The following is a 13,194-nucleotide window of genomic DNA, read 5'->3' as shown; positions in this document are numbered from 1 at the left end:
CTGCTCACTGTTTAAATCAGAAGGTGATTATTGTCAGGTATTTTATGTCTCTTCTGTGCTACTTTTTTGCTGTAAATTCCACTGGAATATGCAACATGAAGACACTCTTGAACATGAAAATCGTTATACTCCGGGAAGCAAATACCCATCCTATAAGGTAACATGACCCAGATCCACTAAATGACTTAGATGCCAAAAGGAAAATTCAGGCAATAGAATTGTAAAGTGCTGTTCCCAAAATACCCATTGAATTCCTTAGGCACCTGTTGTAAGGTTTACCTCAACTAACCAGGCTCCTCCCAGTGTCGCCATCTACACGTGAGCTACTTCTCTAAATTCCTTGGAGTCAGTGGAGGGACAGGGATGCTCTGAGGCTGCAATTCATCTGATCTGGTTTAAATGTCCATATAAAGAAAGAGAGAAATTGTTTTCTATGAGAACATGTTTCTCTCCAGTAATTTTAAATGGAGGCTAGAAATGTAGCTTGAAGGTAGCCAAGTTATATACGCTTTTGGTCAGGTGAATCCCATCCCTCATTTTTGCAGGAGTCTCCCATAACCAGACTGGTGGCCAGTACTGGCACTGGATCTCAGACTTCCTTCTTCCACTGCCCAACCTGTGACCTCGAGCCCCTTCTCTGCCCCCATCCTGCCTGGTGAACACGGATATGCTGTGCCCTTTCCCCACCGGTAGCAAGAAAACTGAGGAACCTCCTCACCACCAGCACAGGATACAAAGAGGAGAGAGTAAACAGGGTAAGTGGTCAGGCTGACAGCCCCAAACTGAAGTAAGTGCTTCCCTGAAGACTAAAGTGAAGGAAGAATTTACAACTCCTGTTTTTCACTCCAGCAGTACCCTGTTGGAGAGGTTAGAGGGTTCCCTGCAGAGCCTTCTGGCTGCTGCAAGCCCCATTTGGATCCAGCAGTAGAGCTGAGCCTGTCCACCAGCCCCGGTGCCAAACCCAGCTGCCTCTCGCCTCCCTCCCTCTCCTTCCTCCCCTCCTCCTGGCTTTGCAGACCCTCCGCCCCTGTGTTGGAGCTCTGGTGCTTCTCTGTCTCCCCTGGGAGCCAGTTTGAGTCATTCACCTGGCAAAAAAAATGGGGAGATGCATCTGTTGTTTTGTCTAGGGTGGTTTTCTGTTGTTTTAGGGAGCTGGATCGGTTGCTGGAGCAGTTCAAGGCATACTTTCGTGACGGCAGGAGCGGGCACAGCTGGCAGGAGATCCCAGGGTTCTCCTTGATGAGAACCAGGAGCATAAGAGCTCACTGACCAAACGCTGACCTGCATCAGCTCAGAGGTAGCACCACCATTCACCCCCCTCGTTTACTCACACTGCCACCAGTCCCCTGCGTTCCCCCTCTCTCCCACTCCACGCCGCAGCTCGGGGACATGGTGCAGTCCTCACAGCCAGCCAAACGTGTCACCCACTTCTCTGGACTGATTCCCCGTAAAACCAAAAGCCGTCCTTGTTTCAGAGAGGGGTGAGGAGCCAGCACTTACATGGGCAGACCCAGGCTGGGGCTAAGGCACAATCTGTTTGTTCTGGATCAGCTGCAGCTGGAGCCGTTTCCACGTGGGGCAGAGCAAAACTGGGCACCCCTGTGCCTCCAGCCCGGTGGTCTCCCGTGCGGATGAAGGAGAGCGATGGAGATACTCAATCCTAGATAGCACTGAGCTCAAAATAACGTTACCCAGCCTGACTGGTTTTGGCATGCTTTGCCATCTCTTCCGCCAGAACCCATAAGATGTCCTTCAACGACCACATGCAGTTAGCTTGGGAAATTACACCCTCGCTGGAAAAGCACGCACACTGCTAAGTTACTCTGAATGTTATTTCACCAAAACGTGCCACCTATACACTTGTTAAAATTCAGCTGAAGCATAGCTAGCTCTTGCATTAGCATTTAGAAGCAGACTTGCATCTTCAGGAAAACATCACTAAACAGAGAGAATACTACACATTGTTTAAGAAGTTTAAAAAACATGGTTTAATTCAAAAAACTGTGCTGATAAATGTATGTTTCTGTTATTTCATACTTCTGAAATAGGCAGAATTACGCAAATTTGAATGAAATATGGTCATACCAGCTCGTTCGCTTGTTCAGATGACTTCTTTTAGATTATTACAGACTACTACCGCCTTTTTTTTCTTTTTTTTTTTTTTTTTTTTTTTTACCTAGCAGAAGAACATGCTGTTGACTATGTTTAGGAAAGGGTGTATAGATATACATATATATAAACGTATATATTACTGCTCAATCAAAAACTGAAAATGTAGCTCTTTGGACTCCTAAATATTTTAGTTTTACTGACTTAAAAGATTCAGTTTTCTGGATGACAATTAAACACTTAGTACGTGAACTCAGATTAGATACACAGTTATTAGAAACTATAACAGCTTTGAAAGTTTACTCAAATAAGGAGACTAGTTTGGGCTTAGATGTAAACATCTATGGTGACTTTTATTCTCTGTTTTAAAATATTTTGAAAACCAAATTTTCTGCTGTAGCTGCTGACATAGTGCTCTGAGCACATCATGTTTCTCATCTTCCACTTGAGACCAAAATAGTTTTCAACTGGGAATCCTTGTAGGATGTTGACTTTTGCTTCCTAGATGATGTGGTAAAAGCAAAAAAAAAAAAAAAAAAAAAAACAAAAATAAAATAAAAAATAAATTAAAAAAAATAAATAATTGTAGCTGGTATGAACTCATGTATTTACTGGAGGCCTGGGAAATTCCCAAGGAATCTATATTTTTTGACAAAAAACAATGCCAGGTCTCTGGCTACCACAGGAAAGCCAGGAGAGATTTATAACGTAAATTTTTTCACATTTTCTCTGGCATTTTGTAACAGTGAACGGAAGATTTAAGCATTCTCCATCATCACAACTTTCATGAAAAGCAGAATGAAAATCAATTAATTGAAATTCCTTAAAAAGAAAGAACAGATCAAATTTAAAAAATCTTTGAGTTTGACAGAAAAATATGAAGCCTAACCTTTTATTTTACCCAGTTGTTTTATCTGAGATCTTTCCCTGATTTGGAAAGTTACACAAATGCTTCTGTCATAGGTAAGGCAGTGTGCAGCAGGAATAAACCCAAAAAAGACCACCACACCATCTTCAGTGACAGCAGTGGCTTACGCCTGCTTAGAGTGTTTATGGGAAGTGCAGCTTCTCCCCGCTCTTGGAGCTTTGCAGGCACTAATTTTGTACGTTATGAGTCACGGAGATGAAAAGTGTGGGCACTTCTCTGTAGCAAGGAGCAGGCAGCGAAGCCAACAATCTATTCTGCCTAATTCAGCCTATCTCCTAGGAATTAAACATAAAGAGGGAAAAAAAAAAAAGAGTATCCCCAAATTGGAATTTGGAAAGACACAGGCTGTTAATACGGAAAGAAAGGGAGCTGACAACTGGATGACAAATTACAGACAGAAGCTTGAACATTTGCGTCTCTGCATGGCTAAATAGGGGTAGGTGCAAACTATTCCGCTGTCTTGGCCTGGCTTAGAAAAGCACTAAGTTGAGGGATGAAAAATCATAACTGAGAGGACCACAAAAAGACACAAACAGGCAATAACAACAACAACAACAAGCAGCCACAAAGGAAATCAGAGGGAGAATATTCAAGAAGAGGAAAGGCAGGGAGAGGAGGTGACTTTGCTGGGGGGGAGTCGGAGGGGGGAGATATGAGTTAGAGGAAGCTAATATAATACCAGCAATCTCTCTCACAGATCCTTCCTCAGAAATCACTTGCCAAAACAAACAACAGAAGATGACTTCTGGAGAAAAGAATAAAAAATAGAAAAGGAAACTGGCTCTCTGTCTCCCACATTCACGGAAGAAATGACCAGCAGAGGAGGCCACTTTCCTCATGTCAGACGTGCAGGTGGAGAGGAAGACCACCATCCCTCGGTCAAAGCCAAAGTAGAAAGAAGCTCCTTGCTTGAAATACAAGGGGGTGAGCTCAAACACATACAGTCATGGAAACGCACTGGGGAATACAATTGAAGACACAACTATCAAAAAGATACAAGCTATTTTTGTGGAGCCTCACCCTTAAAAACTTTTCCACCTAGTCAAAACAGCTTGTGGTCTTGCCTTCCAGCATATGCTTATTTCCAGGGATCCTCTAGCTCCTTGCTAAATAAGCTTTGCCCCATTCCAGTAAAATCTAAGCTTCTGACAATTCTTTTTTATTTCATCAAGCAATTCTAGACTAAGCATTGTGCAGACCCGTAAGAATTCATACACAGTAAGTGATAGCAGGGATCATATGGAGCTGCCTTTCAGTTCAGGAGCATGGCTGGAGTTTGTTACACTGGAGCACTGGCTGAGGTTGACCCAAAACATGGAAGGATACTCAAAAAACTACCTATGAAAAACAGGCTTTTAAAGGCAGAAATTATCTCTTCCTAATTTGTGATACCATAGCTGTTATCAGTATTTACATCTGAACATGTTCAGGCTGTGGCCAATGCTATCCCAGAAGGCTGATACCTGCGAACAGCCACCCTTCAGTGAGGAAACTGTATCACGTAATTAGCTGCATCATAAGCAATTGTTCTGAAACAGCTCAGTGTCTTAGAAGCGAACCCTTGTTTAGCCGTCCAGTAAGTAAATAATGAAATAATTCAGTCACTTCATTTTGAGATAAAGTTGGCCCAACTTTCAGAATCTCTGCAGCAAACAAAACAAACTTGAAAATACCCCATTTCCTCAGGAGGACCGCTTTATAATACTGATTGAATGATATTTCTTAGAGAAAAATAGCCTAAGAGTGAGATAGAGCAATTAGCCCCCCCTCCCCCCTTATCCAGTTCTAGATCTACAGCCACTGCAAGCACAGCATCTCCTGTCCCCTCCTATACCTTCCTGGCTCCATACAGGATATCCACCCCAAGGGAGCCTGCTTTCCTAAAACAAACTCTCTCAAGATTCTTGGATTTCTTTTATCTGCCTGTAAAATGCCTTTCTGCAAACAAAGTATTCTCCCAAGGCAGGGATGCGGAGATATGCCACAGTGTCTCTCTGGTACCAGAAAAGAGCATGTGCAGAAATGTACATTTTAAGAAATAATTTGCTAGTATAGTCCTGCAGCGGAGGGGTCGGACTAACCAAATGAGTCTGAAAAGAAGAACCTAGAGATGTGTATATAAACCTAAACTTTAGTTTGCCTCTTGCTCTTTTTCACCTATATGAGCAGCCTCCCTTCCCTATTGACAAAACAGGGAACTATACTGAACTGGGTGCTTCAAATTAAGCAGTGGGAGCACTCTTGTTGCCATCAAGCCACTACACTGCTATTCCCCTAACCAGACTAAACTGCTAAACTCTTGCAGAGCTTTCTGCTCACCCAGGCCCACCTTGCCAGCCCTCTTCTTGCTCTCCAAGAGATCAGTTTTGCCAGTGACAGCAAGCGTGGGCAGAGAGCCTGTGCCATGGCTGTCTCCAGCAGGACCTTGCAGGGCAGGCTTATGCAAGTACCAGGAATGGCTTCCACACTGGGATAAACTGCAACTAATCACTTAGTGCTTGCAGATGGATTATGAGAATTAAATGGTTAAGGCTCTCATAGCATTTTCATCTTAAGTATGGCACTACAGCACTGCACAGAACATCGCAGAAATGCCTTCCCCAACAAAAAGCAATCATGCTGCATGTTTACAAGAAGTCCCCACAAGGCATTGCTCTCATCTTCCTGTTTTAATGTATTCAGCATCTCCAGTAACACTGCAAGGCAACACCTCCTTTTTGGATTTAAAATAATAATAATTTAAAAAAATGGATATCTGCAGTCATGCCTACAGCCTTAAACAGTTCAGTCACTAATTATCTTCTTTGTATCTAAGATGAGGTATGCTGCATATGGCTGATTAAAAGCCATTTGTAGAAAGGCTAGAATATGTAAGAGAATCGACCATATTTTGCCCTGTTCCTATATATTTCAGTAGCATAAATGCAAGGAAACAATATCATTCAAAGTACATGATTAGTGTATTCTCTTCATCTGTTTGAAAAGGTTTTTTGATAGATTACCTAAGCTCCGTGAGTCTATTGAAAATACAAAGTCTTAAAGTTGCTATTCATTAACCTCCAGAACAGAACAATTAGGAGTGCTGGCAAGAGCACGAATACTGAGCCTGCTTTTCTAGTTTGCTTAACTTCTGAAAACACCTTCTTAATATAATGTTATTTTGCACAAGTAGGTACAAAAACATTTGTAAAAATAATCCTTTGTATTAAGATACTAAAAACATATCAACCAGACAATAGAAATCACAGCTAGGAAATATTCTTCTGTCATAAAAAAAAAAAAAAAAAATTATTCTGACAGTTTCAGAGGATCTTTGATATCAAAGTCTCTTTATAAGACACTGACAGTCATCAAGTGGATGTTTGTCAAAGTACATTTTCCAGATGTCTAAATAAAACTGGTTTACTTTGATGAGTTTTATACTGATAGCTGAAGGTAGAATACAGGCGTTGCTTCTATTTGCAGCTCTTTACTTCAATGGCTTGCAAATTTGCTTTAACGTTCTATCTATTTCTGTTGCATTTTTTGACAATTAATTATTAAAAACTTCAAAAAATGCTGAAATCCCTCACTATACTTTTTAGAAAAGAAAAATATACAAACTTCTCTGGCTTGCACACTGACTACAGCAGAAGTAATAATTGTAAAGTGGGAATGGCACGACGAGAACATACCATGGGACAGCTTCCAAGGCATGTTCCCTTGAGATACGGGGAAGCCCTGGCATTGCTTTCAACTTCAGCAGGATCAGCCCCTCTGAGAAAGGCACCCTTTAGGCACCCTTTGCATCCTGCATGTGTTTTGGGTGCACGGAAAACCTACCCAGAGTCCAAGGAAGTCCTTCCTATCTGTCCCCTTTAATTACATTTGGTCTGGGACGAAGTTTTGGCCTGTAAGCACAGCGCTTTCCTTTCTTCTTTAAAGCACAGCATATACTATGAAAACTAACCTTCTTTTGATGTCTTTTATCTTTTTGGTGGTTCACAAGCTCCTTTCTTACACAGCTCAAATAAAACACAGCAGTTGTTGTAAATCCTAGTGGAAGCCATAACTGTACAGAAGAAATCTATTTGCAAAGGTACCAAATGGTGTTATCAATAGCACATCTCACAAGCTAATCCAAATAGTTTAAAAATGAGGGTTACTGTGCCCAGCATTTTTTATAAATATTTATCTCAGTTTACATAAGCCAGGATTTAGGAATGGAAAAAAAAAGGAAGCCATCTCCATGTGGTGACATTTTCACTCTGTTTTCACTATATTTGTAATTTAACTGATGAGGATAAATTGACTTGTTCTTCATTAGTAAGCAGTCAGAAAAAAAATAACTTGGCTGCTAAGTACAGGCGGAAGGATAAATAACCCTGCAAACTGCCTGAGGAAATTAACTGAGTGAACAGATCTAAAACCAAGGGACTCAAAAGAGTTCCCTACCTGCATGGAGATGTGAGATCAGCATGGTGATGGGAACCATGAGATAAGAGTGCTGATGGGAACCACCACCAGTCCCCGTGGGCCTCAGCCCCACAGACACACAGCGGCAGGGCCCCTTCTCGCCATGATGCCACAGCCAACTCCTAACCCGTGCTGTAGAGCAATGCCTGCAGAGCCCTGCACTGATGGGGGATTTTAGCTGATCCCCCTCTGAAGCAGACACAGCAGTGCCCTGTGTTAGCTGGCAGGCGAAGGGCCTGCAGGGCCAGCCCAGGCCCTGCCGCAGCTCATCATGGCTGCCCCCACAGAGGAAGATGGCGAAGCACGCAGCCATGCTTGCACATGGAATAGGGGGTGCCCAAAAAGACACCCAGACAACCTCCAGTGCTCACACACAGACTGGAAGGCCACATCTGCATTCAAAGTACTCCAAGATGAAACAGTCTCACCAAGTCACCTGCACTTTGAAAGGCATTACTGGTAAATCCAGCTGTTTCAGGAATGCACAACTCCCTGGGAATCAAAAAATGTTACTCCAAAAGATTTTTTTCTTCAGAAGAAACAGTGATGAACAACCTTCTTATTCAATCAGAGTTAACTTACCCGATATGAATTTACAAAGTAAAATACTTTTTCATGCTTGTCCCCTGCTGAAATAACACCTACACTAGGAAATGATGCAGTGCTGAAAGCCACACAGAAGTACATTATCCAGAAGAGCTGTAAAGCTGCATGGAAAGGGTGTTGTTAAGGTCCATTTTTAATCAGATATAAATTTAACCAAAAAAAAAATTTACTCTATTTTCATTTGGCACAGAACTCAGTCCGCAGCATTATCAGTTATCTGTGTCGCCTGGAAGGAACTCTGGGTAAGTCACAGGAAAAAGGTGGGAGCATTGTCGTTGTTTCCTGATGGCCAGAACACTGCAGCATTGTTCTACTTTGCTTTTTTCCTTTCTTTTTTAATTTTTTTTTCTAAGAAGGGGTTATCGCATCATGTCATAATTATTTCTGCAACATCCTTTTTCCATACAGGAGTTGATGCACTATTTATTGACTTTGAAAACTGCATCAATACACACGTGCAATGCAGTACTGTTAACTACAAAAAAGAAAAACTCTAATCATCCGGTAATGTCGCGTTTTAAAGATATTTCTGGTACAGCATTGTCTACTATTTCACCAGAAATTCTATTTTATATAGTTTTATTTTTTCTACATAGTATCTTAAAGTATCAACTATTCCACTTTTTCGTCAAGATTTGTGTTGTTACCTCAGTTTTACTGAAGGGCAAAATTCTATCATTTACCTAGAAAACAGATGAAGTATTTATCAGTGAATAAAATTTCTCCTGCAGAGGTCCAGGAGAGCATATAAACGTGGTTTAAGGAAACCTAATAGGCATATTGGTTTTACACAAGCTCTCCAGAAACACCTGAAAAGACACAGGGAAGAATACAGTGTCATATAATCTTATCTGGGCTTGCCTTTTTTTTTTTTTTTTCCAAATATTTGTTGGGGGCATATAAGGCTAAAAAAATTATGCTAACACTTTAAGATCCATTCTCTTTTAGCAGCATTGATGTATTATCATTTCAGGCTCAAGGGGCCAATTGAGCTTTGTTTCCAGTGTTTTATGAGACTGAAGCATGGGAAGAAGCCATGTGATTCAATGGTGTTTCGATATTTTACTGTTGAATTGCAATATATGATGAAGACTGCTGCTTGGAGTAGGGGAGAGATCCAACACTTTTCAAGAATATAACAGATCCAACATTAGACATATTCCTTTAATGTGTGAAAAACTGCCTCGTTAGTGAGAACAGATTCAATATTTCAGTGCTGTATGAACATTATGGCCAAGATATTTGAATTTGACTGTCAATACTTACGTTTCTAAATCTGTATTAGATGCTTTAAATGAAGCTAGATTGATTAAAAACAAAACAAAACAAAACAAAAAAACAGAGAACACTAGCGAAACTAATTGATATGATCCAGAGGCAATCCAGAAGAGAAGGGTGAAAGCAAAGAGGCATGGAGAGGAACAGATCAACCCTGGCATCTCCTTGCCTCTGATCACTGGCTGAAGACTTAAGCAGGGATGCCTAAGAGTGATCACTAGGAGATAATTTCTACAAAACACAATCTCCCCGTTTTTTTTTTTTTCCAAATTGCTTAACACAGGGTCATGACAGGATTACATATGCAATGCTATGTCATCCCCCCCATATTTTCCCATTTGAAGGGAGGGTAAAACAAAGGTAGACAAAGGTAGAATAGAATGTGCTCTTACTACATTTATATATAATGTATGTAATGTGGATTTGGGGAGATACTATTTAGACTTGGAAAAATCAATTATGATCTGGAAATCTCAAGCTGAATCTTAAGATTGAAAAATAGGGCCAGGGGAGCAAGAAGGGCTATCAGACGTGTTTACTCTTTCTCCAGGTTCCAAAGCAGTGCTTTTTATCTAATGGATAATGTTACCTCTTCATACAGGTGGGTTTTTATTTTCTATTTTAAACTAACCTCTGTTCACCATAGTGCTAGGGAGCCTCTGTCTTAGAGAGCTGTTACAGCAGAAGTGCCTGTAAGAAATGCCTTTAGGGAATCGCATTTCTAAGCCCAGTCCCCTAAACATAGACCATTCCTGCTGTATTACCTGGGGCTTGGACCCAGAGAATGAGCTGCTGCAATCCAGCCAATGTGCATGAGTCAAGCAGTACCTGACTGTGTGCATACTATTAGCCTACCACAAATACAAGGTAAGGCACATTATAGAAACCACTTACATGAAACATTTAAGCTGATGCGTTTTATTTCATGTCGTGTAGTTCAGGAGTACACAGGGTCAGTCCTCACCTTGTCTAAGCTCTCCATCTCTTAAAAGTGCCATTCAGTCCTGAAGGCTCAATTCTGAATGCTCCTGTGTGGCAAGTCCTTTCCTTTTCTTAATAGGTCAAACGTATTCTCTACTTCATAATACAAGCATAACATCAGCATTTATCAACTCTGTTGACACCGACTAAGACGAGCACATTTAATAGCCATACACCCAGAATTTTCCTCAGTTCTTTGTATGTTTTAAGAGACTAATTTTAAAACTAACAAAACATCATTTATTGTCACAGGGAAGCAGGTGTGGTTTTACTTCATATTCCCCCACACCCAAATTAACAGGTGAGAAATGCTGAGTGGTTATTGGTGAGCTGGCTAGTTTACCCTGACGTTTGCAGAGGTTACAACAGCTCTCAAGAGAGGAAAGTCGTGCAGGAACGGAGCACAGGAACAGCCCGCCATGCAGAGAAGGGTTAAACTGGATTGTGCTCAAGAAAAAAAAGATTGGACTAGCATTTCTGTATAGTGTTATTTTAAACACACTTGCTAATAAATATCATAGATTCTAGAAAACATGAGTGCATGTGTAAGGAAATTATTATTTGAGTGAGCTTCAGTCTGCATTCAATTTCTTGAACATATATAAACACTTGCTGAAATTATTAAAGTATGAGAGCTATTTTCTGGAACATCCTCCTGAACTATTAAGCCAAAACTAATACATAGAAATGAAGAAAAAGCTAACTAGATTGTGTTATTCAGGGTAGCAAGTAGGTACTTGTAACCCGTCACGTTAAGTTCTTGGTACTTTTATTCTTGGTCTCCAAGACCGAAAGGATCAAGGCAGCACCTTAGTCAACAAGCCATGGGCAAAGCAGATTTCTGCTACATGAAAACAGAGTGGTCAGGACACATTTCTTTTCTTCTGCCATTAGCAGTTTTCCCCAAAATACCACACGGGTTAGTTTGGGATGGCCATTGGCGCTTGCAGCTAGAGCACACTTCTGTAAGAATTCTCTGATACCGCAGTCACGCGCAGATTTCTACACAACGGTAAATCTTTCTCTGTCTGTTTCCATTCCTTTCATGCTATCACTTAGATATATGGAGGTAGAGATGAGCTAGCTTAAAAACTCTCCATTCCCAGGGCATCTCATCAGCACACGAGAGCTTCAAGTTTGAACAGTGCAGAGCTCAGTAGAAGATATAGCAAACATCTAAACTTCGGGTTTGGAGAAACTGTTTAGAGATTTGTATAGCATAAACTAAACAAATGCAAATGATTGTCAGATGAGGGATTTTGCTAGCCAGCCAGGCCGTTATAGTTACTGGGGGGAGACTATCACAGCGAGTGATGTGGAAAGAATTGCCTCTGGTATTCTGGCTACACTTCACGGAAGAACAAATATATGAACCAAATCCAAAGTTAAAAAGAAAATGGCAGAAGGGAGTCAAGTCTAGCTAGCAAAACTGAGACAGAAGATACCTACAGAGAAATATATATCCCTAATGTAAGCCATGCAGAGCCCTCCTAAATAGCGCAATTCTCAGTGAAAGCAAGAGACGACAGCACTGCAGCAGCAGCTACAAGGAGGAAAGCTTTTCATTCTCTGGCAGCTTTAGAAGCCTAGTAAGAGGTGGATACCTATATTTCTCACCTCTTTTGACATTGAACTAAACATTCTTTGCAGTCTGAATAGAAACCTCTGAATTGCAAGAGGAAGGAGATTACAGGAGATATTCTGCCAGCTGAATTCGCATTACAGGTGAATAGGTGTACAAGTTCCCAGGATCTAACTCCTGGTCAGTCCAGCAAAGCTGTTCCTTGTGAAGGGTGTTCTCTTTCCCATGAGAATTCAAGGAAATTCAAACTTTAGCAGAAAATAAGAGGAACACAAAAGCCCCCAGCCATCCTCTTTTCCTTTTCAGAACTCCCAAAACATGTAAATTTGAAATATTTTTAAAACCAAAGCAGTGCCAAAGACATCCAGTTTGGAAACCCCTGCGTAGTCAAGAGGAAAAGGAAATGAAACATGGAAAGGGAAGAGGATGTAGAAAGACAACATGGGTTCAGCAAAGGACCTATCAATCACCAGCTATCACTGGGCATCCTGTGCATTGCCAGCTACTAAGGATATCAGCTTCTGTGAACCAAAGCTGAGAGAAACCAGGGAAGAATTAAAAAATAAATGGAGAGTCATGAGGGAAAGGAAGAGCTCTTAAAGACCAGACATTTTCATTCCAAATAGAAATAAGGTAGATCTAAAAGAATCCTGTACTACAAAAACTGGGAAAGCAAAGTGTTCACACAGACATCTCTGTAAACTGGTCGTGCACAAGGGAGTCCCCCTAACACATTTAGGGGGCTCTCGTATTTAACCCAATGGTACATTTTGGCCCTCGGTAGTTTCAGCTCTCTGCTGTTTACTCTTCTAGCAACAATGTGCCTCTAGCTGTGTGAATAGCTGGCAGCTATTCTTACTGTAAATACTCTCTGTGTTGAGAATCCTGCTGAATTACTGCCTGTAAGTGAACAATGTGGAAACATCGTGCCTAATGCTGGTCTCTTACGCTTAGTCATGCCACTGTCACTGCTTGTAGAGAGGGGCCAGGTGGATGCACATCACATAGAAATACGATCTGGCAAAGAAGAAATGCCAAACCCCTGCATTTCATACACTCTGAAAAGACTGGCAAAACTTAACCCAAGAGGATGTGGCACTTCTCTGAGCTGACCGCGTGACCAGCATGTCTGATACGTTTGTGCCAATGTTGTGCCCTGCCTTTCCGAGGAAAATCCATCCCGTGTGCTGCAGTCCTCCAGCTGTGAGGCTGCCAGCACCCCGCTCTCCTTCTTCTGCCACCTCCCTCCTGCCAT

The 13,194-nt window shown here is 41.4% G+C and overlaps 1 protein-coding gene across 12 annotated transcripts in view; it reads right to left on the bottom strand.

Annotated features, from left to right (window-relative positions):
* LDB2 (LIM domain binding 2) overlaps positions 1–13,194 on the bottom strand; it is a 217,832-nt gene that overhangs the window by 179,713 nt on the left and 24,925 nt on the right. The gene's annotated exons all lie outside the window — the stretch shown is intronic.

This window comes from Cygnus atratus, chromosome 4 (assembly GCF_013377495.2).
Source record: "Cygnus atratus isolate AKBS03 ecotype Queensland, Australia chromosome 4, CAtr_DNAZoo_HiC_assembly, whole genome shotgun sequence".
Classification (NCBI taxonomy): domain Eukaryota; kingdom Metazoa; phylum Chordata; class Aves; order Anseriformes; family Anatidae; genus Cygnus; species Cygnus atratus.
This window is presented reverse-complemented; position numbering and strand designations above follow the sequence as displayed.